This window comes from Triturus cristatus, chromosome 10, assembly GCF_964204655.1.
Source record: "Triturus cristatus chromosome 10, aTriCri1.1, whole genome shotgun sequence".
Classification (NCBI taxonomy): domain Eukaryota; kingdom Metazoa; phylum Chordata; class Amphibia; order Caudata; family Salamandridae; genus Triturus; species Triturus cristatus.
In genome coordinates, this window is record NC_140593.1 from 847,293,563 (window position 1) to 847,316,358 (window position 22,796).

Sequence of the window (22,796 nt, forward strand, 5' to 3'; positions counted from 1 at the left end):
AGCAAGAATTGGCAGGCCCTCCCTTGCATCTGGGGTGGAAGTCTATGGGGTAAGTGTCCAGGACTTGCAGAGGAGTACAAGTGCCAGAAAGTGCCTGCAGTTCTCATCAGCGCCTTTTTTCTGCTCTCTGGCAGCTAGGATATCGACTGATCCCTTCCTTGCAAGAGTGAAAAAAACAACACCTTGAGAGAAAACATGACTTTGTGTGGTTCACATAGAGAGAGAGCAGCCAAATAGCCCTGCTTTGTTTCTGAAAGACGCATCAGAAATTGCTTAAAATGCCGACTGGGGAATCAGGCTCGTTGGTCTAGGGGTATGATTCTCGCTTCGGGTGCGAGAGGTCCCGGGTTCAAATCCCGGACGAGCCCATGCTGTGGAATTATTTTTAGGCTGCTTATTATATAGGGCCATTTCTTCTTTTCAATGCTATAAGACGCCGTGTATGGTGAGAAAGTTCCTTTCCCTCTACGCTATTTCCCACTTTTGGCGTATAGAATTTCAGTGCCGGACTTCTTTGCAACTGCTTTTCTGGGGTGGACCATCAGTGTAGGAAAATTAAATGCAAAGTGTTTTTCTAGTGTGATTTCAGGTATGGTTTTAAAATCGCCTTTTGGAATAAAAGTGGTCCTCGTTCCTTTCTTCCAAAGAAAGAGATCGGGTAAGGAGGGTCCAACTTTGAGCTTCATGGACATTGGCCCTTGGTCTGTGCATTCCAGCCCACTACATGCCAAGAAGATTCGTGCAAGCGTGTCTGTTTCTGTAGTGTAGTGGTTATCACGTTCGCTTTACACGCGAAAGGTCCCTGGTTCGAGACCGGGCAGAAACAGCAGCTTTCTGTTTTTCACACAGTTTGCATTTACTCTCTCAACTTATAGGAAAGCTGAGATAATGGAAGCTGTCTATCCCTCACCAGCGTGATGTACTGTGCTCCAGGGGCATCAGTGACAGCTCAAAAAGAGAAGTGACGATAGTTTGCGCTATTCGTTTGCACGTCCTTGTGTACTGAAGGTTGGGCCTACTTCATGAAAGCAAGGCATGAGAGCAGAAATGGTTTTATTGACCTCACCGAGAGCATACACCTAGAACAAACAAAATGTCTGAAGGATAGAGGCATTTTCATTTCTTGTTCGATGACGGCCATGGAAAAGACAGCAACCATATTGCAGAAGAGAGCAGCATGTGCAGTTGCTTGCTTTGGGTGAAGCATTCACTAACTCGCTGCCAATAACCCCCGGAGCCGGTGCGAAAGGTGACTCTTGTGTGCCTCGGCTCGTTGGTCTAGGGGTATGATTCTCGCTTAGGGTGCGAGAGGTCCCGGGTTCAAATCCCGGACGAGCCCTTTTTCAGAGGTAAACATACGAATCCTACTCAAAACTCACAATGCCTGACTATTTCTCATTACACTCGCCGCATTGTTGCACAAAATATTTTGAACCTCAGAAGAAACATGGATCACCATGCTTTTTCTGCCTTCATGCTTAGTCTGTGTGTGTCCCAGGTGATGCTTTCCCAAGGTGTACTTGCTGGCATTTAGGCATCAGATATTTGTCTGTCGATGCCTGCATAAGTCAATTTTTAATACGTCTAATTGCAAGCATGTTGGCTGATATCTCTGCAGTTTTCACACTTGCTCCTCGCTTTCTGAGTGGCTGCTGATACAGCAGAATAGAAGTAGAGAGAATCCTTGAGAGGAACCTTGCTCTAACAGTAAAACACAGCAAGTGAGTTTCTGTAGTGTAGTGGTCATCACGTTCGCCTAACACGCGAAAGGTCCCCGGTTCGAGACCGGGCAGAAACACTGTGCATGAGCTGCTTTTATGTGCACCCTCTAAAACCTTATTATCTCAATGCAAGCTTAAGAAGAGGCGGTCCTTGAACCCAGCGAGCCGTGGGAAACTTCCTTTACTTTTGCAAGACGAAACAAATTAATCCGCATCCATCAGTGGTCGCTCTTGTGCCTAGCTTTTTTTTTGTCATGCCATGTTGTATTGTGGGGTCTTTACACTTGTGACATTGCTGTGAACGTTGTAAGTGCAAACATTGGCAGGTGCAGTCAGAAGAGTCAGATCTGTGCACACCCAGGGCTGTCAGGATGGCCGAGTGGTCTAAGGCGCCAGACTCAAGAGAGCTTGATCTTCAGTGCAACTGAGACTTCTGGTCTCCTCATGGAGGCGTGGGTTCAAATCCCACTTCTGACAAGTTTCTTTTACACCCTTAAATCGTCCTGTTTTTTGCAGTGCATTCCCCACACACCACAATCTTTGCACGGACCTGTAACATATGACGAGAAATCCACCAACGATCAGGCTGGTCCCTCAATCACAATTCCATGTATTCCTGGAAGGGACACCTCAGGCACACCTTCCGTTAAATTTGCACTCCATCACACAAACTGCCGTGCTGGTTTCTCATTAAGCAGTTGATCCCATCTTTGTTGTGAGGCTCTCCTGCCACCTTTTGGGCGGAGAAGGCACTGTCCCTGCAACAACACAGGCAGACATGTTCAACAGGGCTTCCTGGTTATGTGGGAGGAGCAGATTGTCATTGGTCCCCCCTTGCGAATTTTAATTTACATAAGGAAGACAGAGAGGTAGCTGGGAGTAGGCAGTACACACGGACATTGAACTCTATCTTGTGATTTGCAGCCAATTCTAGATTGAGGCAGGAGGAAAGGAGGTGATTTGCCCAACAATGGCCATACTGGGAATTCAGCCACCCTGGGGCTCCCAGGTGAGTGTTTCAGTCCTGCGAGCCACTCATATAAATCTCGCCTGATCGAGCCTGATCGAGCGCTGAGTGAGCGTGTTTGAATCCAAGAATCAAATGCCTCTGTCTTAGGAGGAACAATTGGCAGGCCCTCCCTTGCATCTGGGGTGGAAGTCTATGGGGTAAGTGTCCAGGACTTGCAGAGGAGTACAAGTGCCAGAAAGTGCCTGCAGTTCTCATCAGCGCCTTTTTTCTGCTCTCTGGCAGCTAGGATATCGACTGATCCCTTCCTTGCAAGAGTGAAAAAAACAACACCTTGAGAGAAAACATGACTTTGTGTGGTTCACATAGAGAGAGAGCAGCCAAATAGCCCTGCTTTGTTTCTGAAAGACGCATCAGAAATTGCTTAAAATGCCGACTGGGGAATCAGGCTCGTTGGTCTAGGGGTATGATTCTCGCTTCGGGTGCGAGAGGTCCCGGGTTCAAATCCCGGACGAGCCCATGCTGTGGAATTATTTTTAGGCTGCTTATTATATAGGGCCATTTCTTCTTTTCAATGCTATAAGACGCCGTGTATGGTGAGAAAGTTCCTTTCCCTCTACGCTATTTCCCACTTTTGGCGTATAGAATTTCAGTGCCGGACTTCTTTGCAACTGCTTTTCTGGGGTGGACCATCAGTGTAGGAAAATTAAATGCAAAGTGTTTTTCTAGTGTGATTTCAGGTATGGTTTTAAAATCGCCTTTTGGAATAAAAGTGGTCCTCGTTCCTTTCTTCCAAAGAAAGAGATCGGGTAAGGAGGGTCCAACTTTGAGCTTCATGGACATTGGCCCTTGGTCTGTGCATTCCAGCCCACTACATGCCAAGAAGATTCGTGCAAGCGTGTCTGTTTCTGTAGTGCAGTGGTTATCACTTTCGCTTTACACGCGAAAGGTCCCTGGTTCGAGACCGGGCAGAAACAGCAGCTTTCTGTTTTTCACACAGTTTGCATTTACTCTCTCAACTTATAGGAAAGCTGAGATAATGGAAGCTGTCTATCCCTCACCAGCGTGATGTACTGTGCTCCAGGGGCATCAGTGACAGCTCAAAAAGAGAAGTGACGATAGTTTGCGCTATTCGTTTGCACGTCCTTGTGTACTGAAGGTTGGGCCTACTTCATGAAAGCAAGGCATGAGAGCAGAAATGGTTTTATTGACCTCACCGAGAGCATACACCTAGAACAAACAAAATGTCTGAAGGATAGAGGCATTTTCATTTCTTGTTCGATGACGGCCATGGAAAAGACAGCAACCATATTGCAGAAGAGAGCAGCATGTGCAGTTGCTTGCTTTGGGTGAAGCATTCACTAACTCGCTGCCAATAACCCCCGGAGCCGGTGCGAAAGGCGACTCTTGTGTGCCTCGGCTCGTTGGTCTAGGGGTATGATTCTCGCTTAGGGTGCGAGAGGTCCCGGGTTCAAATCCCGGACGAGCCCTTTTTCAGAGGTAAACATACGAATCCTACTCAAAACTCACAATGCCTGACTATTTCTCATTACACTCGCCGCATTGTTGCACAAAATATTTTGAACCTCAGAAGAAACATGGATCACCATGCTTTTTCTGCCTTCATGCTTAGTCTGTGTGTGTCCCAGGTGATGCTTTCCCAAGGTGTACTTGCTGGCATTTAGGCATCAGATATTTGTCTGTCGATGCCTGCATAAGTCAATTTTTAATACGTCTAATTGCAAGCATGTTGGCTGATATCTCTGCAGTTTTCACACTTGCTCCTCGCTTTCTGAGTGGCTGCTGATACAGCAGAATAGAAGTAGAGAGAATCCTTGAGAGGAACCTTGCTCTAACAGTAAAACACAGCAAGTGAGTTTCTGTAGTGTAGTGGTCATCACGTTCGCCTAACACGCGAAAGGTCCCCGGTTCGAGACCGGGCAGAAACACTGTGCATGAGCTGCTTTTATGTGCACCCTCTAAAACCTTATTATCTCAATGCAAGCTTAAGAAGAGGCGGTCCTTGAACCCAGCGAGCCGTGGGAAACTTCCTTTACTTTTGCAAGACGAAACAAATTAATCCGCATCCATCAGTGGTCGCTCTTGTGCCTAGCTTTTTTTTTGTCATGCCATGTTGTATTGTGGGGTCTTTACACTTGTGACATTGCTGTGAACGTTGTAAGTGCAAACATTGGCAGGTGCAGTCAGAAGAGTCAGATCTGTGCACACCCAGGGCTGTCAGGATGGCCGAGTGGTCTAAGGCGCCAGACTCAAGAGAGCTTGATCTTCAGTGCAACTGAGACTTCTGGTCTCCTCATGGAGGCGTGGGTTCAAATCCCACTTCTGACAAGTTTCTTTTACACCCTTAAATCGTCCTGTTTTTTGCAGTGCATTCCCCACACACCACAATCTTTGCACGGACCTGTAACATATGACGAGAAATCCACCAACGATCAGGCTGGTCCCTCAATCACAATTCCATGTATTCCTGGAAGGGACACCTCAGGCACACCTTCCGTTAAATTTGCACTCCATCACACAAACTGCCGTGCTGGTTTCTCATTAAGCAGTTGATCCCATCTTTGTTGTGAGGCTCTCCTGCCACCTTTTGGGCGGAGAAGGCACTGTCCCTGCAACAACACAGGCAGACATGTTCAACAGGGCTTCCTGGTTATGTGGGAGGAGCAGATTGTCATTGGTCCCCCCTTGCGAATTTTAATTTACATAAGGAAGACAGAGAGGTAGCTGGGAGTAGGCAGTACACACGGACATTGAACTCTATCTTGTGATTTGCAGCCAATTCTAGATTGAGGCAGGAGGAAAGGAGGTGATTTGCCCAACAATGGCCATACTGGGAATTCAGCCACCCTGGGGCTCCCAGGTGAGTGTTTCAGTCCTGCGAGCCACTCATATAAATCTCGCCTGATCGAGCCTGATCGAGCGCTGAGTGAGCGTGTTTGAATCCAAGAATCAAATGCCTCTGTCTTAGGAGCAAGAATTGGCAGGCCCTCCCTTGCATCTGGGGTGGAAGTCTATGGGGTAAGTGTCCAGGACTTGCAGAGGAGTACAAGTGCCAGAAAGTGCCTGCAGTTCTCATCAGCGCCTTTTTTCTGCTCTCTGGCAGCTAGGATATCGACTGATCCCTTCCTTGCAAGAGTGAAAAAAACAACACCTTGAGAGAAAACATGACTTTGTGTGGTTCACATAGAGAGAGAGCAGCCAAATAGCCCTGCTTTGTTTCTGAAAGACGCATCAGAAATTGCTTAAAATGCCGACTGGGGAATCAGGCTCGTTGGTCTAGGGGTATGATTCTCGCTTCGGGTGCGAGAGGTCCCGGGTTCAAATCCCGGACGAGCCCATGCTGTGGAATTATTTTTAGGCTGCTTATTATATAGGGCCATTTCTTCTTTTCAATGCTATAAGACGCCGTGTATGGTGAGAAAGTTCCTTTCCCTCTACGCTATTTCCCACTTTTGGCGTATAGAATTTCAGTGCCGGACTTCTTTGCAACTGCTTTTCTGGGGTGGACCATCAGTGTAGGAAAATTAAATGCAAAGTGTTTTTCTAGTGTGATTTCAGGTATGGTTTTAAAATCGCCTTTTGGAATAAAAGTGGTCCTCGTTCCTTTCTTCCAAAGAAAGAGATCGGGTAAGGAGGGTCCAACTTTGAGCTTCATGGACATTGGCCCTTGGTCTGTGCATTCCAGCCCACTACATGCCAAGAAGATTCGTGCAAGCGTGTCTGTTTCTGTAGTGTAGTGGTTATCACGTTCGCTTTACACGCGAAAGGTCCCTGGTTCGAGACCGGGCAGAAACAGCAGCTTTCTGTTTTTCACACAGTTTGCATTTACTCTCTCAACTTATAGGAAAGCTGAGATAATGGAAGCTGTCTATCCCTCACCAGCGTGATGTACTGTGCTCCAGGGGCATCAGTGACAGCTCAAAAAGAGAAGTGACGATAGTTTGCGCTATTCGTTTGCACGTCCTTGTGTACTGAAGGTTGGGCCTACTTCATGAAAGCAAGGCATGAGAGCAGAAATGGTTTTATTGACCTCACCGAGAGCATACACCTAGAACAAACAAAATGTCTGAAGGATAGAGGCATTTTCATTTCTTGTTCGATGACGGCCATGGAAAAGACAGCAACCATATTGCAGAAGAGAGCAGCATGTGCAGTTGCTTGCTTTGGGTGAAGCATTCACTAACTCGCTGCCAATAACCCCCGGAGCCGGTGCGAAAGGTGACTCTTGTGTGCCTCGGCTCGTTGGTCTAGGGGTATGATTCTCGCTTAGGGTGCGAGAGGTCCCGGGTTCAAATCCCGGACGAGCCCTTTTTCAGAGGTAAACATACGAATCCTACTCAAAACTCACAATGCCTGACTATTTCTCATTACACTCGCCGCATTGTTGCACAAAATATTTTGAACCTCAGAAGAAACATGGATCACCATGCTTTTTCTGCCTTCATGCTTAGTCTGTGTGTGTCCCAGGTGATGCTTTCCCAAGGTGTACTTGCTGGCATTTAGGCATCAGATATTTGTCTGTCGATGCCTGCATAAGTCAATTTTTAATACGTCTAATTGCAAGCATGTTGGCTGATATCTCTGCAGTTTTCACACTTGCTCCTCGCTTTCTGAGTGGCTGCTGATACAGCAGAATAGAAGTAGAGAGAATCCTTGAGAGGAACCTTGCTCTAACAGTAAAACACAGCAAGTGAGTTTCTGTAGTGTAGTGGTCATCACGTTCGCCTAACACGCGAAAGGTCCCCGGTTCGAGACCGGGCAGAAACACTGTGCATGAGCTGCTTTTATGTGCACCCTCTAAAACCTTATTATCTCAATGCAAGCTTAAGAAGAGGCGGTCCTTGAACCCAGCGAGCCGTGGGAAACTTCCTTTACTTTTGCAAGACGAAACAAATTAATCCGCATCCATCAGTGGTCGCTCTTGTGCCTAGCTTTTTTTTTGTCATGCCATGTTGTATTGTGGGGTCTTTACACTTGTGACATTGCTGTGAACGTTGTAAGTGCAAACATTGGCAGGTGCAGTCAGAAGAGTCAGATCTGTGCACACCCAGGGCTGTCAGGATGGCCGAGTGGTCTAAGGCGCCAGACTCAAGAGAGCTTGATCTTCAGTGCAACTGAGACTTCTGGTCTCCTCATGGAGGCGTGGGTTCAAATCCCACTTCTGACAAGTTTCTTTTACACCCTTAAATCGTCCTGTTTTTTGCAGTGCATTCCCCACACACCACAATCTTTGCACGGACCTGTAACATATGACGAGAAATCCACCAACGATCAGGCTGGTCCCTCAATCACAATTCCATGTATTCCTGGAAGGGACACCTCAGGCACACCTTCCGTTAAATTTGCACTCCATCACACAAACTGCCGTGCTGGTTTCTCATTAAGCAGTTGATCCCATCTTTGTTGTGAGGCTCTCCTGCCACCTTTTGGGCGGAGAAGGCACTGTCCCTGCAACAACACAGGCAGACATGTTCAACAGGGCTTCCTGGTTATGTGGGAGGAGCAGATTGTCATTGGTCCCCCCTTGCGAATTTTAATTTACATAAGGAAGACAGAGAGGTAGCTGGGAGTAGGCAGTACACACGGACATTGAACTCTATCTTGTGATTTGCAGCCAATTCTAGATTGAGGCAGGAGGAAAGGAGGTGATTTGCCCAACAATGGCCATACTGGGAATTCAGCCACCCTGGGGCTCCCAGGTGAGTGTTTCAGTCCTGCGAGCCACTCATATAAATCTCGCCTGATCGAGCCTGATCGAGCGCTGAGTGAGCGTGTTTGAATCCAAGAATCAAATGCCTCTGTCTTAGGAGCAAGAATTGGCAGGCCCTCCCTTGCATCTGGGGTGGAAGTCTATGGGGTAAGTGTCCAGGACTTGCAGAGGAGTACAAGTGCCAGAAAGTGCCTGCAGTTCTCATCAGCGCCTTTTTTCTGCTCTCTGGCAGCTAGGATATCGACTGATCCCTTCCTTGCAAGAGTGAAAAAAACAACACCTTGAGAGAAAACATGACTTTGTGTGGTTCACATAGAGAGAGAGCAGCCAAATAGCCCTGCTTTGTTTCTGAAAGACGCATCAGAAATTGCTTAAAATGCCGACTGGGGAATCAGGCTCGTTGGTCTAGGGGTATGATTCTCGCTTCGGGTGCGAGAGGTCCCGGGTTCAAATCCCGGACGAGCCCATGCTGTGGAATTATTTTTAGGCTGCTTATTATATAGGGCCATTTCTTCTTTTCAATGCTATAAGACGCCGTGTATGGTGAGAAAGTTCCTTTCCCTCTACGCTATTTCCCACTTTTGGCGTATAGAATTTCAGTGCCGGACTTCTTTGCAACTGCTTTTCTGGGGTGGACCATCAGTGTAGGAAAATTAAATGCAAAGTGTTTTTCTAGTGTGATTTCAGGTATGGTTTTAAAATCGCCTTTTGGAATAAAAGTGGTCCTCGTTCCTTTCTTCCAAAGAAAGAGATCGGGTAAGGAGGGTCCAACTTTGAGCTTCATGGACATTGGCCCTTGGTCTGTGCATTCCAGCCCACTACATGCCAAGAAGATTCGTGCAAGCGTGTCTGTTTCTGTAGTGTAGTGGTTATCACGTTCGCTTTACACGCGAAAGGTCCCTGGTTCGAGACCGGGCAGAAACAGCAGCTTTCTGTTTTTCACACAGTTTGCATTTACTCTCTCAACTTATAGGAAATCTGAGATAATGGAAGCTGTCTATCCCTCACCAGCGTGATGTACTGTGCTCCAGGGGCATCAGTGACAGCTCAAAAAGAGAAGTGACGATAGTTTGCGCTATTCGTTTGCACGTCCTTGTGTACTGAAGGTTGGGCCTACTTCATGAAAGCAAGGCATGAGAGCAGAAATGGTTTTATTGACCTCACCGAGAGCATACACCTAGAACAAACAAAATGTCTGAAGGATAGAGGCATTTTCATTTCTTGTTCGATGACGGCCATGGAAAAGACAGCAACCATATTGCAGAAGAGAGCAGCATGTGCAGTTGCTTGCTTTGGGTGAAGCATTCACTAACTCGCTGCCAATAACCCCCGGAGCCGGTGCGAAAGGTGACTCTTGTGTGCCTCGGCTCGTTGGTCTAGGGGTATGATTCTCGCTTAGGGTGCGAGAGGTCCCGGGTTCAAATCCCGGACGAGCCCTTTTTCAGAGGTAAACATACGAATCCTACTCAAAACTCACAATGCCTGACTATTTCTCATTACACTCGCCGCATTGTTGCACAAAATATTTTGAACCTCAGAAGAAACATGGATCACCATGCTTTTTCTGCCTTCATGCTTAGTCTGTGTGTGTCCCAGGTGATGCTTTCCCAAGGTGTACTTGCTGGCATTTAGGCATCAGATATTTGTCTGTCGATGCCTGCATAAGTCAATTTTTAATACGTCTAATTGCAAGCATGTTGGCTGATATCTCTGCAGTTTTCACACTTGCTCCTCGCTTTCTGAGTGGCTGCTGATACAGCAGAATAGAAGTAGAGAGAATCCTTGAGAGGAACCTTGCTCTAACAGTAAAACACAGCAAGTGAGTTTCTGTAGTGTAGTGGTCATCACGTTCGCCTAACACGCGAAAGGTCCCCGGTTCGAGACCGGGCAGAAACACTGTGCATGAGCTGCTTTTATGTGCACCCTCTAAAACCTTATTATCTCAATGCAAGCTTAAGAAGAGGCGGTCCTTGAACCCAGCGAGCCGTGGGAAACTTCCTTTACTTTTGCAAGACGAAACAAATTAATCCGCATCCATCAGTGGTCGCTCTTGTGCCTAGCTTTTTTTTTGTCATGCCATGTTGTATTGTGGGGTCTTTACACTTGTGACATTGCTGTGAACGTTGTAAGTGCAAACATTGGCAGGTGCAGTCAGAAGAGTCAGATCTGTGCACACCCAGGGCTGTCAGGATGGCCGAGTGGTCTAAGGCGCCAGACTCAAGAGAGCTTGATCTTCAGTGCAACTGAGACTTCTGGTCTCCTCATGGAGGCGTGGGTTCAAATCCCACTTCTGACAAGTTTCTTTTACACCCTTAAATCGTCCTGTTTTTTGCAGTGCATTCCCCACACACCACAATCTTTGCACGGACCTGTAACATATGACGAGAAATCCACCAACGATCAGGCTGGTCCCTCAATCACAATTCCATGTATTCCTGGAAGGGACACCTCAGGCACACCTTCCGTTAAATTTGCACTCCATCACACAAACTGCCGTGCTGGTTTCTCATTAAGCAGTTGATCCCATCTTTGTTGTGAGGCTCTCCTGCCACCTTTTGGGCGGAGAAGGCACTGTCCCTGCAACAACACAGGCAGACATGTTCAACAGGGCTTCCTGGTTATGTGGGAGGAGCAGATTGTCATTGGTCCCCCCTTGCGAATTTTAATTTACATAAGGAAGACAGAGAGGTAGCTGGGAGTAGGCAGTACACACGGACATTGAACTCTATCTTGTGATTTGCAGCCAATTCTAGATTGAGGCAGGAGGAAAGGAGGTGATTTGCCCAACAATGGCCATACTGGGAATTCAGCCACCCTGGGGCTCCCAGGTGAGTGTTTCAGTCCTGCGAGCCACTCATATAAATCTCGCCTGATCGAGCCTGATCGAGCGCTGAGTGAGCGTGTTTGAATCCAAGAATCAAATGCCTCTGTCTTAGGAGCAAGAATTGGCAGGCCCTCCCTTGCATCTGGGGTGGAAGTCTATGGGGTAAGTGTCCAGGACTTGCAGAGGAGTACAAGTGCCAGAAAGTGCCTGCAGTTCTCATCAGCGCCTTTTTTCTGCTCTCTGGCAGCTAGGATATCGACTGATCCCTTCCTTGCAAGAGTGAAAAAAACAACACCTTGAGAGAAAACATGACTTTGTGTGGTTCACATAGAGAGAGAGCAGCCAAATAGCCCTGCTTTGTTTCTGAAAGACGCATCAGAAATTGCTTAAAATGCCGACTGGGGAATCAGGCTCGTTGGTCTAGGGGTATGATTCTCGCTTCGGGTGCGAGAGGTCCCGGGTTCAAATCCCGGACGAGCCCATGCTGTGGAATTATTTTTAGGCTGCTTATTATATAGGGCCATTTCTTCTTTTCAATGCTATAAGACGCCGTGTATGGTGAGAAAGTTCCTTTCCCTCTACGCTATTTCCCACTTTTGGCGTATAGAATTTCAGTGCCGGACTTCTTTGCAACTGCTTTTCTGGGGTGGACCATCAGTGTAGGAAAATTAAATGCAAAGTGTTTTTCTAGTGTGATTTCAGGTATGGTTTTAAAATCGCCTTTTGGAATAAAAGTGGTCCTCGTTCCTTTCTTCCAAAGAAAGAGATCGGGTAAGGAGGGTCCAACTTTGAGCTTCATGGACATTGGCCCTTGGTCTGTGCATTCCAGCCCACTACATGCCAAGAAGATTCGTGCAAGCGTGTCTGTTTCTGTAGTGTAGTGGTTATCACGTTCGCTTTACACGCGAAAGGTCCCTGGTTCGAGACCGGGCAGAAACAGCAGCTTTCTGTTTTTCACACAGTTTGCATTTACTCTCTCAACTTATAGGAAAGCTGAGATAATGGAAGCTGTCTATCCCTCACCAGCGTGATGTACTGTGCTCCAGGGGCATCAGTGACAGCTCAAAAAGAGAAGTGACGATAGTTTGCGCTATTCGTTTGCACGTCCTTGTGTACTGAAGGTTGGGCCTACTTCATGAAAGCAAGGCATGAGAGCAGAAATGGTTTTATTGACCTCACCGAGAGCATACACCTAGAACAAACAAAATGTCTGAAGGATAGAGGCATTTTCATTTCTTGTTCGATGACGGCCATGGAAAAGACAGCAACCATATTGCAGAAGAGAGCAGCATGTGCAGTTGCTTGCTTTGGGTGAAGCATTCACTAACTCGCTGCCAATAACCCCCGGAGCCGGTGCGAAAGGTGACTCTTGTGTGCCTCGGCTCGTTGGTCTAGGGGTATGATTCTCGCTTAGGGTGCGAGAGGTCCCGGGTTCAAATCCCGGACGAGCCCTTTTTCAGAGGTAAACATACGAATCCTACTCAAAACTCACAATGCCTGACTATTTCTCATTACACTCGCCGCATTGTTGCACAAAATATTTTGAACCTCAGAAGAAACATGGATCACCATGCTTTTTCTGCCTTCATGCTTAGTCTGTGTGTGTCCCAGGTGATGCTTTCCCAAGGTGTACTTGCTGGCATTTAGGCATCAGATATTTGTCTGTCGATGCCTGCATAAGTCAATTTTTAATACGTCTAATTGCAAGCATGTTGGCTGATATCTCTGCAGTTTTCACACTTGCTCCTCGCTTTCTGAGTGGCTGCTGATACAGCAGAATAGAAGTAGAGAGAATCCTTGAGAGGAACCTTGCTCTAACAGTAAAACACAGCAAGTGAGTTTCTGTAGTGTAGTGGTCATCACGTTCGCCTAACACGCGAAAGGTCCCCGGTTCGAGACTGTGCATGAGCTGCTTTTATGTGCACCCTCTAAAACCTTATTATCTCAATGCAAGCTTAAGAAGAGGCGGTCCTTGAACCCAGCGAGCCGTGGGAAACTTCCTTTACTTTTGCAAGACGAAACAAATTAATCCGCATCCATCAGTGGTCGCTCTTGTGCCTAGCTTTTTTTTTGTCATGCCATGTTGTATTGTGGGGTCTTTACACTTGTGACATTGCTGTGAACGTTGTAAGTGCAAACATTGGCAGGTGCAGTCAGAAGAGTCAGATCTGTGCACACCCAGGGCTGTCAGGATGGCCGAGTGGTCTAAGGCGCCAGACTCAAGAGAGCTTGATCTTCAGTGCAACTGAGACTTCTGGTCTCCTCATGGAGGCGTGGGTTCAAATCCCACTTCTGACAAGTTTCTTTTACACCCTTAAATCGTCCTGTTTTTTGCAGTGCATTCCCCACACACCACAATCTTTGCACGGACCTGTAACATATGACGAGAAATCCACCAACGATCAGGCTGGTCCCTCAATCACAATTCCATGTATTCCTGGAAGGGACACCTCAGGCACACCTTCCGTTAAATTTGCACTCCATCACACAAACTGCCGTGCTGGTTTCTCATTAAGCAGTTGATCCCATCTTTGTTGTGAGGCTCTCCTGCCACCTTTTGGGCGGAGAAGGCACTGTCCCTGCAACAACACAGGCAGACATGTTCAACAGGGCTTCCTGGTTATGTGGGAGGAGCAGATTGTCATTGGTCCCCCCTTGCGAATTTTAATTTACATAAGGAAGACAGAGAGGTAGCTGGGAGTAGGCAGTACACACGGACATTGAACTCTATCTTGTGATTTGCAGCCAATTCTAGATTGAGGCAGGAGGAAAGGAGGTGATTTGCCCAACAATGGCCATACTGGGAATTCAGCCACCCTGGGGCTCCCAGGTGAGTGTTTCAGTCCTGCGAGCCACTCATATAAATCTCGCCTGATCGAGCCTGATCGAGCGCTGAGTGAGCGTGTTTGAATCCAAGAATCAAATGCCTCTGTCTTAGGAGCAAGAATTGGCAGGCCCTCCCTTGCATCTGGGGTGGAAGTCTATGGGGTAAGTGTCCAGGACTTGCAGAGGAGTACAAGTGCCAGAAAGTGCCTGCAGTTCTCATCAGCGCCTTTTTTCTGCTCTCTGGCAGCTAGGATATCGACTGATCCCTTCCTTGCAAGAGTGAAAAAAACAACACCTTGAGAGAAAACATGACTTTGTGTGGTTCACATAGAGAGAGAGCAGCCAAATAGCCCTGCTTTGTTTCTGAAAGACGCATCAGAAATTGCTTAAAATGCCGACTGGGGAATCAGGCTCGTTGGTCTAGGGGTATGATTCTCGCTTCGGGTGCGAGAGGTCCCGGGTTCAAATCCCGGACGAGCCCATGCTGTGGAATTATTTTTAGGCTGCTTATTATATAGGGCCATTTCTTCTTTTCAATGCTATAAGACGCCGTGTATGGTGAGAAAGTTCCTTTCCCTCTACGCTATTTCCCACTTTTGGCGTATAGAATTTCAGTGCCGGACTTCTTTGCAACTGCTTTTCTGGGGTGGACCATCAGTGTAGGAAAATTAAATGCAAAGTGTTTTTCTAGTGTGATTTCAGGTATGGTTTTAAAATCGCCTTTTGGAATAAAAGTGGTCCTCGTTCCTTTCTTCCAAAGAAAGAGATCGGGTAAGGAGGGTCCAACTTTGAGCTTCATGGACATTGGCCCTTGGTCTGTGCATTCCAGCCCACTACATGCCAAGAAGATTCGTGCAAGCGTGTCTGTTTCTGTAGTGTAGTGGTTATCACGTTCGCTTTACACGCGAAAGGTCCCTGGTTCGAGACCGGGCAGAAACAGCAGCTTTCTGTTTTTCACACAGTTTGCATTTACTCTCTCAACTTATAGGAAAGCTGAGATAATGGAAGCTGTCTATCCCTCACCAGCGTGATGTACTGTGCTCCAGGGGCATCAGTGACAGCTCAAAAAGAGAAGTGACGATAGTTTGCGCTATTCGTTTGCACGTCCTTGTGTACTGAAGGTTGGGCCTACTTCATGAAAGCAAGGCATGAGAGCAGAAATGGTTTTATTGACCTCACCGAGAGCATACACCTAGAACAAACAAAATGTCTGAAGGATAGAGGCATTTTCATTTCTTGTTCGATGACGGCCATGGAAAAGACAGCAACCATATTGCAGAAGAGAGCAGCATGTGCAGTTGCTTGCTTTGGGTGAAGCATTCACTAACTCGCTGCCAATAACCCCCGGAGCCGGTGCGAAAGGTGACTCTTGTGTGCCTCGGCTCGTTGGTCTAGGGGTATGATTCTCGCTTAGGGTGCGAGAGGTCCCGGGTTCAAATCCCGGACGAGCCCTTTTTCAGAGGTAAACATACGAATCCTACTCAAAACTCACAATGCCTGACTATTTCTCATTACACTCGCCGCATTGTTGCACAAAATATTTTGAACCTCAGAAGAAACATGGATCACCATGCTTTTTCTGCCTTCATGCTTAGTCTGTGTGTGTCCCAGGTGATGCTTTCCCAAGGTGTACTTGCTGGCATTTAGGCATCAGATATTTGTCTGTCGATGCCTGCATAAGTCAATTTTTAATACGTCTAATTGCAAGCATGTTGGCTGATATCTCTGCAGTTTTCACACTTGCTCCTCGCTTTCTGAGTGGCTGCTGATACAGCAGAATAGAAGTAGAGAGAATCCTTGAGAGGAACCTTGCTCTAACAGTAAAACACAGCAAGTGAGTTTCTGTAGTGTAGTGGTCATCACGTTCGCCTAACACGCGAAAGGTCCCCGGTTCGAGACTGTGCATGAGCTGCTTTTATGTGCACCCTCTAAAACCTTATTATCTCAATGCAAGCTTAAGAAGAGGCGGTCCTTGAACCCAGCGAGCCGTGGGAAACTTCCTTTACTTTTGCAAGACGAAACAAATTAATCCGCATCCATCAGTGGTCGCTCTTGTGCCTAGCTTTTTTTTTGTCATGCCATGTTGTATTGTGGGGTCTTTACACTTGTGACATTGCTGTGAACGTTGTAAGTGCAAACATTGGCAGGTGCAGTCAGAAGAGTCAGATCTGTGCACACCCAGGGCTGTCAGGATGGCCGAGTGGTCTAAGGCGCCAGACTCAAGAGAGCTTGATCTTCAGTGCAACTGAGACTTCTGGTCTCCTCATGGAGGCGTGGGTTCAAATCCCACTTCTGACAGGTTTCTTTTACACCCTTAAATCGTCCTGTTTTTTGCAGTGCATTCCCCACACACCACAATCTTTGCACGGACCTGTAACATATGACGAGAAATCCACCAACGATCAGGCTGGTCCCTCAATCACAATTCCATGTATTCCTGGAAGGGACACCTCAGGCACACCTTCCGTTAAATTTGCACTCCATCACACAAACTGCCGTGCTGGTTTCTCATTAAGCAGTTGATCCCATCTTTGTTGTGAGGCTCTCCTGCCACCTTTTGGGCGGAGAAGGCACTGTCCCTGCAACAACACAGGCAGACATGTTCAACAGGGCTTCCTGGTTATGTGGGAGGAGCAGATTGTCATTGGTCCCCCCTTGCGAATTTTAATTTACATAAGGAAGACAGAGAGGTAGCTGGGAGTAGGCAGTACACACGGACATTGAACTCTATCTTGTGATTTGCAGCCAATTCTAGATTGAGGCAGGAGGAAAGGAGGTGATTTGCCCAACAATGGCCATACTGGGAATTCAGCCACCCTGGGGCTCCCAGGTGAGTGTTTCAGTCCTGCGAGCCACTCATATAAATCTCGCCTGATCGAGCCTGATCGAGCGCTGAGTGAGCGTGTTTGAATCCAAGAATCAAATGCCTCTGTCTTAGGAGCAAGAATTGGCAGGCCCTCCCTTGCATCTGGGGTGGAAGTCTATGGGGTAAGTGTCCAGGACTTGCAGAGGAGTACAAGTGCCAGAAAGTGCCTGCAGTTCTCATCAGCGCCTTTTTTCTGCTCTCTGGCAGCTAGGATATCGACTGATCCCTTCCTTGCAAGAGTGAAAAAAACAACACCTTGAGAGAAAACATGACTTTGTGTGGTTCACATAGAGAGAGAGCAGCCAAATAGCCCTGCTTTGTTTCTGAAAGACGCATCAGAAATTGCTTAAAATGCCGACTGGGGAATCAGGCTCGTTGGTCTAGGGGTATGATTCTCGCTTCGGGTGCGAGAGGTCCCGGGTTCAAATCCCGGACGAGCCCATGCTGTGGAATTATTTTTAGGCTGCTTATTATATAGGGCCATTTCTTCTTTTCAATGCTATAAGACGCCGTGTATGGTGAGAAAGTTCCTTTCCCTCTACGCTATTTCCCACTTTTGGCGTATAGAATTTCAGTGCCGGACTTCTTTGCAACTGCTTTTCTGGGGTGGGCCATCAGTGTAGGAAAATTAAATGCAAAGTGTTTTTCTAGTGTGATTTCAGGTATGGTTTTAAAATCGCCTTTTGGAATAAAAGTGGTCCTCGTTCCTTTCTTCCAAAGAAAGAGATCGGGTAAGGCGGGTCCAACTTTGAGCTTCATGGACATTGGCCCTTGGTCTGTGCATTCCAGCCCACTACATGCCAAGAAGATTCGTGCAAGCGTGTCTGTTTCTGTAGTGTAGTGGTTATCACGTTCGCTTTACACGCGAAAGGTCCCTGGTTCGAGACCGGGCAGAAACAGCAGCTTTCTGTTTTTCACACAGTTTGCATTTACTCTCTCAACTTATAGGAAAGCTGAGATAATGGAAGCTGTCTATCCCTCACCAGCGTGATGTACTGTGCTCCAGGGGCATCAGTGACAGCTCAAAAAGAGAAGTGACGATAGTTTGCGCTATTCGTTTGCACGTCCTTGTGTACTGAAGGTTGGGCCTACTTCATGAAAGCAAGGCATGAGAGCAGAAATGGTTTTATTGACCTCAGCGAGAGCATACACCTAGAACAAACAAAATGTCTGAAGGATAGAGGCATTTTCATTTCTTGTTCGATGACGGCCATGGAAAAGACAGCAACCATATTGCAGAAGAGAGCAGCATGTGCAGTTGCTTGCTTTGGGTGAAGCATTCACTAACTCGCTGCCAATAACCCCCGGAGCCGGTGCGAAAGGCGACTCTTGTGTGCCTCGGCTCGTTGGTCTAGGGGTATGATTCTCGCTTAGGGTGCGAGAGGTCCCGGGTTCAAATCCCGGACGAGCCCTTTTTCAGAGGTAAACATACGAATCCTACTCAAAACTCACAATGCCTGACTATTTCTCATTACACTCGCCGCATTGTTGCACAAAATATTTTGAACCTCAGAAGAAACATGGATCACCATGCTTTTTCTGCCTTCATGCTTAGTCTGTGTGTGTCCCAGGTGATGCTTTCCCAAGGTGTACTTGCTGGCATTTAGGCATCAGATATTTGTCTGTCGATGCCTGCATAAGTCAATTTTTAATACGTCTAATTGCAAGCATGTTGGCTGATATCTCTGCAGTTTTCACACTTGCTCCTCGCTTTCTGAGTGGCTGCTGATACAGCAGAATAGAAGTAGAGAGAATCTTTGAGAGGAACCTTGCTCTAACAGTAAAACACAGCAAGTGAGTTTCTGTAGTGTAGTGGTCATCACGTTCGCCTAACACGCGAAAGGTCCCCGGTTCGAGACTGTGCATGAGCTGCTTTTATGTGCACCCTCTAAAACCTTATTATCTCAATGCAAGCTTAAGAAGAGGCGGTCCTTGAACCCAGCGAGCCGTGGGAAACTTCCTTTACTTTTGCAAGACGAAACAAATTAATCCGCATCCATCAGTGGTCGCTCTTGTGCCTAGCTTTTTTTTTGTCATGCCATGTTGTATTGTGGGGTCTTTACACTTGTGACATTGCTGTGAACGTTGTAAGTGCAAACATTGGCAGGTGCAGTCAGAAGAGTCAGATCTGTGCACACCCAGGGCTGTCAGGATGGCCGAGTGGTCTAAGGCGCCAGACTCAAGAGAGCTTGATCTTCAGTGCAACTGAGACTTCTGGTCTCCTCGTGGAGGCGTGGGTTCAAATCCCACTTCTGACAGGTTTCTTTTACACCCTTAAATCGTCCTGTTTTTTGCAGTGCATTCCCCACACACCACAATCTTTGCACGGACCTGTAACATATGACGAGAAATCCACCAACGATCAGGCTGGTCCCTCAATCACAATTCCATGTATTCCTGGAAGGGACACCTCAGGCACACCTTCCGTTAAATTTGCACTCCATCACACAAACTGCCGTGCTGGTTTCTCATTAAGCAGTTGATCCCATCTTTGTTGTGAGGCTCTCCTGCCACCTTTTGGGCGGAGAAGGCACTGTCCCTGCAACAACACAGGCAGACATGTTCAACAGGGCTTCCTGGTTATGTGGGAGGAGCAGATTGTCATTGGTCCCCCCTTGCGAATTTTAATTTACATAAGGAAGACAGAGAGGTAGCTGGGAGTAGGCAGTACACACGGACATTGAACTCTATCTTGTGATTTGCAGCCAATTCTAGATTGAGGCAGGAGGAAAGGAGGTGATTTGCCCAACAATGGCCATACTGGGAATTCAGCCACCCTGGGGCTCCCAGGTGAGTGTTTCAGTCCTGCGAGCCACTCATATAAATCTCGCCTGATCGAGCCTGATCGAGCGCTGAGTGAGCGTGTTTGAATCCAAGAATCAAATGCCTCTGTCTTAGGAGCAAGAATTGGCAGGCCCTCCCTTGCATCTGGGGTGGAAGTCTATGGGGTAAGTGTCCAGGACTTGCAGAGGAGTACAAGTGCCAGAAAGTGCCTGCAGTTCTCATCAGCGCCTTTTTTCTGCTCTCTGGCAGCTAGGATATCGACTGATCCCTTCCTTGCAAGAGTGAAAAAAACAACACCTTGAGAGAAAACATGACTTTGTGTGGTTCACATAGAGAGAGAGCAGCCAAATAGCCCTGCTTTGTTTCTGAAAGACGCATCAGAAATTGCTTAAAATGCCGACTGGGGAATCAGGCTCGTTGGTCTAGGGGTATGATTCTCGCTTCGGGTGCGAGAGGTCCCGGGTTCAAATCCCGGACGAGCCCATGCTGTGGAATTATTTTTAGGCTGCTTATTATATAGGGCCATTTCTTCTTTTCAATGCTATAAGACGCCGTGTATGGTGAGAAAGTTCCTTTCCCTCTACGCTATTTCCCACTTTTGGCGTATAGAATTTCAGTGCCGGACTTCTTTGCAACTGCTTTTCTGGGGTGGGCCATCAGTGTAGGAAAATTAAATGCAAAGTGTTTTTCTAGTGTGATTTCAGGTATGGTTTTAAAATCGCCTTTTGGAATAAAAGTGGTCCTCGTTCCTTTCTTCCAAAGAAAGAGATCGGGTAAGGCGGGTCCAACTTTGAGCTTCATGGACATTGGCCCTTGGTCTGTGCATTCCAGCCCACTACATGCCAAGAAGATTCGTGCAAGCGTGTCTGTTTCTGTAGTGTAGTGGTTATCACGTTCGCTTTACACGCGAAAGGTCCCTGGTTCGAGACCGGGCAGAAACAGCAGCTTTCTGTTTTTCACACAGTTTGCATTTACTCTCTCAACTTATAGGAAAGCTGAGATAATGGAAGCTGTCTATCCCTCACCAGCGTGATGTACTGTGCTCCAGGGGCATCAGTGACAGCTCAAAAAGAGAAGTGACGATAGTTTGCGCTATTCGTTTGCACGTCCTTGTGTACTGAAGGTTGGGCCTACTTCATGAAAGCAAGGCATGAGAGCAGAAATGGTTTTATTGACCTCAGCGAGAGCATACACCTAGAACAAACAAAATGTCTGAAGGATAGAGGCATTTTCATTTCTTGTTCGATGACGGCCATGGAAAAGACAGCAACCATATTGCAGAAGAGAGCAGCATGTGCAGTTGCTTGCTTTGGGTGAAGCATTCACTAACTCGCTGCCAATAACCCCCGGAGCCGGTGCGAAAGGCGACTCTTGTGTGCCTCGGCTCGTTGGTCTAGGGGTATGATTCTCGCTTAGGGTGCGAGAGGTCCCGGGTTCAAATCCCGGACGAGCCCTTTTTCAGAGGTAAACATACGAATCCTACTCAAAACTCACAATGCCTGACTATTTCTCATTACACTCGCCGCATTGTTGCACAAAATATTTTGAACCTCAGAAGAAACATGGATCACCATGCTTTTTCTGCCTTCATGCTTAGTCTGTGTGTGTCCCAGGTGATGCTTTCCCAAGGTGTACTTGCTGGCATTTAGGCATCAGATATTTGTCTGTCGATGCCTGCATAAGTCAATTTTTAATACGTCTAATTGCAAGCATGTTGGCTGATATCTCTGCAGTTTTCACACTTGCTCCTCGCTTTCTGAGTGGCTGCTGATACAGCAGAATAGAAGTAGAGAGAATCCTTGAGAGGAACCTTGCTCTAACAGTAAAACACAGCAAGTGAGTTTCTGTAGTGTAGTGGTCATCACGTTCGCCTAACACGCGAAAGGTCCCCGGTTCGAGACTGTGCATGAGCTGCTTTTATGTGCACCCTCTAAAACCTTATTATCTCAATGCAAGCTTAAGAAGAGGCGGTCCTTGAACCCAGCGAGCCGTGGGAAACTTCCTTTACTTTTGCAAGACGAAACAAATTAATCCGCATCCATCAGTGGTCGCTCTTGTGCCTAGCTTTTTTTTTGTCATGCCATGTTGTATTGTGGGGTCTTTACACTTGTGACATTGCTGTGAACGTTGTAAGTGCAAACATTGGCAGGTGCAGTCAGAAGAGTCAGATCTGTGCACACCCAGGGCTGTCAGGATGGCCGAGTGGTCTAAGGCGCCAGACTCAAGAGAGCTTGATCTTCAGTGCAACTGAGACTTCTGGTCTCCTCATGGAGGCGTGGGTTCAAATCCCACTTCTGACAAGTTTCTTTTACACCCTTAAATCGTCCTGTTTTTTGCAGTGCATTCCCCACACACCACAATCTTTGCACGGACCTGTAACATATGACGAGAAATCCACCAACGATCAGGCTGGTCCCTCAATCACAATTCCATGTATTCCTGGAAGGGACACCTCAGGCACACCTTCCGTTAAATTTGCACTCCATCACACAAACTGCCGTGCTGGTTTCTCATTAAGCAGTTGATCCCATCTTTGTTGTGAGGCTCTCCTGCCACCTTTTGGGCGGAGAAGGCACTGTCCCTGCAACAACACAGGCAGACATGTTCAACAGGGCTTCCTGGTTATGTGGGAGGAGCAGATTGTCATTGGTCCCCCCTTGCGAATTTTAATTTACATAAGGAAGACAGAGAGGTAGCTGGGAGTAGGCAGTACACACGGACATTGAACTCTATCTTGTGATTTGCAGCCAATTCTAGATTGAGGCAGGAGGAAAGGAGGTGATTTGCCCAACAATGGCCATACTGGGAATTCAGCCACCCTGGGGCTCCCAGGTGAGTGTTTCAGTCCTGCGAGCCACTCATATAAATCTCGCCTGATCGAGCCTGATCGAGCGCTGAGTGAGCGTGTTTGAATCCAAGAATCAAATGCCTCTGTCTTAGGAGCAAGAATTGGCAGGCCCTCCCTTGCATCTGGGGTGGAAGTCTATGGGGTAAGTGTCCAGGACTTGCAGAGGAGTACAAGTGCCAGAAAGTGCCTGCAGTTCTCATCAGCGCCTTTTTTCTGCTCTCTGGCAGCT

At 47.3% G+C, this 22,796-nt stretch overlaps 34 non-coding genes across 34 annotated transcripts; all 34 read left to right on the forward strand.

Annotated features, from left to right (window-relative positions):
- Nucleotides 1–296: 296 nt before the first annotated feature.
- Nucleotides 297–368, forward strand: TRNAP-CGG (transfer RNA proline (anticodon CGG)). Its single transcript has one exon. It is a non-coding gene; the product is annotated as a tRNA-Pro (tRNA).
- Nucleotides 369–753: 385 nt separating this feature from the next.
- On the forward strand, nucleotides 754–826 carry TRNAV-UAC (transfer RNA valine (anticodon UAC)). The gene has a single exon. It is a non-coding gene; the product is annotated as a tRNA-Val (tRNA).
- Nucleotides 827–1,267: 441 nt separating this feature from the next.
- TRNAP-AGG (transfer RNA proline (anticodon AGG)) lies at nucleotides 1,268–1,339 on the forward strand. The gene has a single exon. It is a non-coding gene; the product is annotated as a tRNA-Pro (tRNA).
- Nucleotides 1,340–1,725: 386 nt separating this feature from the next.
- TRNAV-AAC (transfer RNA valine (anticodon AAC)) lies at nucleotides 1,726–1,798 on the forward strand. Its single transcript has one exon. It is a non-coding gene; the product is annotated as a tRNA-Val (tRNA).
- A 288-nt stretch (nucleotides 1,799–2,086) lies between these two features.
- TRNAL-CAA (transfer RNA leucine (anticodon CAA)) lies at nucleotides 2,087–2,198 on the forward strand. The gene is made up of 2 exons: nucleotides 2,087–2,124; nucleotides 2,153–2,198. It is a non-coding gene; the product is annotated as a tRNA-Leu (tRNA).
- Nucleotides 2,199–3,135: 937 nt separating this feature from the next.
- TRNAP-CGG (transfer RNA proline (anticodon CGG)) lies at nucleotides 3,136–3,207 on the forward strand. The gene has a single exon. It is a non-coding gene; the product is annotated as a tRNA-Pro (tRNA).
- An 899-nt stretch (nucleotides 3,208–4,106) lies between these two features.
- TRNAP-AGG (transfer RNA proline (anticodon AGG)) lies at nucleotides 4,107–4,178 on the forward strand. Its single transcript has one exon. It is a non-coding gene; the product is annotated as a tRNA-Pro (tRNA).
- Nucleotides 4,179–4,564: 386 nt separating this feature from the next.
- Nucleotides 4,565–4,637, forward strand: TRNAV-AAC (transfer RNA valine (anticodon AAC)). The gene has a single exon. It is a non-coding gene; the product is annotated as a tRNA-Val (tRNA).
- Nucleotides 4,638–4,925: 288 nt separating this feature from the next.
- On the forward strand, nucleotides 4,926–5,037 carry TRNAL-CAA (transfer RNA leucine (anticodon CAA)). Its single transcript has 2 exons — nucleotides 4,926–4,963; nucleotides 4,992–5,037. It is a non-coding gene; the product is annotated as a tRNA-Leu (tRNA).
- A 937-nt stretch (nucleotides 5,038–5,974) lies between these two features.
- Nucleotides 5,975–6,046, forward strand: TRNAP-CGG (transfer RNA proline (anticodon CGG)). The gene has a single exon. It is a non-coding gene; the product is annotated as a tRNA-Pro (tRNA).
- Nucleotides 6,047–6,431: 385 nt separating this feature from the next.
- On the forward strand, nucleotides 6,432–6,504 carry TRNAV-UAC (transfer RNA valine (anticodon UAC)). The gene has a single exon. It is a non-coding gene; the product is annotated as a tRNA-Val (tRNA).
- Nucleotides 6,505–6,945: 441 nt separating this feature from the next.
- Nucleotides 6,946–7,017, forward strand: TRNAP-AGG (transfer RNA proline (anticodon AGG)). Its single transcript has one exon. It is a non-coding gene; the product is annotated as a tRNA-Pro (tRNA).
- A 386-nt stretch (nucleotides 7,018–7,403) lies between these two features.
- On the forward strand, nucleotides 7,404–7,476 carry TRNAV-AAC (transfer RNA valine (anticodon AAC)). Its single transcript has one exon. It is a non-coding gene; the product is annotated as a tRNA-Val (tRNA).
- A 288-nt stretch (nucleotides 7,477–7,764) lies between these two features.
- On the forward strand, nucleotides 7,765–7,876 carry TRNAL-CAA (transfer RNA leucine (anticodon CAA)). Its single transcript has 2 exons — nucleotides 7,765–7,802; nucleotides 7,831–7,876. It is a non-coding gene; the product is annotated as a tRNA-Leu (tRNA).
- Nucleotides 7,877–8,813: 937 nt separating this feature from the next.
- On the forward strand, nucleotides 8,814–8,885 carry TRNAP-CGG (transfer RNA proline (anticodon CGG)). The gene has a single exon. It is a non-coding gene; the product is annotated as a tRNA-Pro (tRNA).
- A 385-nt stretch (nucleotides 8,886–9,270) lies between these two features.
- Nucleotides 9,271–9,343, forward strand: TRNAV-UAC (transfer RNA valine (anticodon UAC)). Its single transcript has one exon. It is a non-coding gene; the product is annotated as a tRNA-Val (tRNA).
- A 441-nt stretch (nucleotides 9,344–9,784) lies between these two features.
- TRNAP-AGG (transfer RNA proline (anticodon AGG)) lies at nucleotides 9,785–9,856 on the forward strand. Its single transcript has one exon. It is a non-coding gene; the product is annotated as a tRNA-Pro (tRNA).
- Nucleotides 9,857–10,242: 386 nt separating this feature from the next.
- Nucleotides 10,243–10,315, forward strand: TRNAV-AAC (transfer RNA valine (anticodon AAC)). The gene has a single exon. It is a non-coding gene; the product is annotated as a tRNA-Val (tRNA).
- A 288-nt stretch (nucleotides 10,316–10,603) lies between these two features.
- Nucleotides 10,604–10,715, forward strand: TRNAL-CAA (transfer RNA leucine (anticodon CAA)). Its single transcript has 2 exons — nucleotides 10,604–10,641; nucleotides 10,670–10,715. It is a non-coding gene; the product is annotated as a tRNA-Leu (tRNA).
- Nucleotides 10,716–11,652: 937 nt separating this feature from the next.
- TRNAP-CGG (transfer RNA proline (anticodon CGG)) lies at nucleotides 11,653–11,724 on the forward strand. Its single transcript has one exon. It is a non-coding gene; the product is annotated as a tRNA-Pro (tRNA).
- Nucleotides 11,725–12,109: 385 nt separating this feature from the next.
- TRNAV-UAC (transfer RNA valine (anticodon UAC)) lies at nucleotides 12,110–12,182 on the forward strand. Its single transcript has one exon. It is a non-coding gene; the product is annotated as a tRNA-Val (tRNA).
- Nucleotides 12,183–12,623: 441 nt separating this feature from the next.
- TRNAP-AGG (transfer RNA proline (anticodon AGG)) lies at nucleotides 12,624–12,695 on the forward strand. The gene has a single exon. It is a non-coding gene; the product is annotated as a tRNA-Pro (tRNA).
- Nucleotides 12,696–13,429: 734 nt separating this feature from the next.
- On the forward strand, nucleotides 13,430–13,541 carry TRNAL-CAA (transfer RNA leucine (anticodon CAA)). Its single transcript has 2 exons — nucleotides 13,430–13,467; nucleotides 13,496–13,541. It is a non-coding gene; the product is annotated as a tRNA-Leu (tRNA).
- Nucleotides 13,542–14,478: 937 nt separating this feature from the next.
- On the forward strand, nucleotides 14,479–14,550 carry TRNAP-CGG (transfer RNA proline (anticodon CGG)). Its single transcript has one exon. It is a non-coding gene; the product is annotated as a tRNA-Pro (tRNA).
- A 385-nt stretch (nucleotides 14,551–14,935) lies between these two features.
- Nucleotides 14,936–15,008, forward strand: TRNAV-UAC (transfer RNA valine (anticodon UAC)). The gene has a single exon. It is a non-coding gene; the product is annotated as a tRNA-Val (tRNA).
- A 441-nt stretch (nucleotides 15,009–15,449) lies between these two features.
- On the forward strand, nucleotides 15,450–15,521 carry TRNAP-AGG (transfer RNA proline (anticodon AGG)). Its single transcript has one exon. It is a non-coding gene; the product is annotated as a tRNA-Pro (tRNA).
- A 734-nt stretch (nucleotides 15,522–16,255) lies between these two features.
- TRNAL-CAA (transfer RNA leucine (anticodon CAA)) lies at nucleotides 16,256–16,367 on the forward strand. The gene is made up of 2 exons: nucleotides 16,256–16,293; nucleotides 16,322–16,367. It is a non-coding gene; the product is annotated as a tRNA-Leu (tRNA).
- Nucleotides 16,368–17,304: 937 nt separating this feature from the next.
- Nucleotides 17,305–17,376, forward strand: TRNAP-CGG (transfer RNA proline (anticodon CGG)). The gene has a single exon. It is a non-coding gene; the product is annotated as a tRNA-Pro (tRNA).
- A 385-nt stretch (nucleotides 17,377–17,761) lies between these two features.
- On the forward strand, nucleotides 17,762–17,834 carry TRNAV-UAC (transfer RNA valine (anticodon UAC)). Its single transcript has one exon. It is a non-coding gene; the product is annotated as a tRNA-Val (tRNA).
- Nucleotides 17,835–18,275: 441 nt separating this feature from the next.
- On the forward strand, nucleotides 18,276–18,347 carry TRNAP-AGG (transfer RNA proline (anticodon AGG)). The gene has a single exon. It is a non-coding gene; the product is annotated as a tRNA-Pro (tRNA).
- Nucleotides 18,348–20,130: 1,783 nt separating this feature from the next.
- Nucleotides 20,131–20,202, forward strand: TRNAP-CGG (transfer RNA proline (anticodon CGG)). Its single transcript has one exon. It is a non-coding gene; the product is annotated as a tRNA-Pro (tRNA).
- Nucleotides 20,203–20,587: 385 nt separating this feature from the next.
- Nucleotides 20,588–20,660, forward strand: TRNAV-UAC (transfer RNA valine (anticodon UAC)). Its single transcript has one exon. It is a non-coding gene; the product is annotated as a tRNA-Val (tRNA).
- A 441-nt stretch (nucleotides 20,661–21,101) lies between these two features.
- On the forward strand, nucleotides 21,102–21,173 carry TRNAP-AGG (transfer RNA proline (anticodon AGG)). The gene has a single exon. It is a non-coding gene; the product is annotated as a tRNA-Pro (tRNA).
- A 734-nt stretch (nucleotides 21,174–21,907) lies between these two features.
- Nucleotides 21,908–22,019, forward strand: TRNAL-CAA (transfer RNA leucine (anticodon CAA)). The gene is made up of 2 exons: nucleotides 21,908–21,945; nucleotides 21,974–22,019. It is a non-coding gene; the product is annotated as a tRNA-Leu (tRNA).
- The last annotated feature ends 777 nt before the right edge of the window (nucleotides 22,020–22,796 follow it).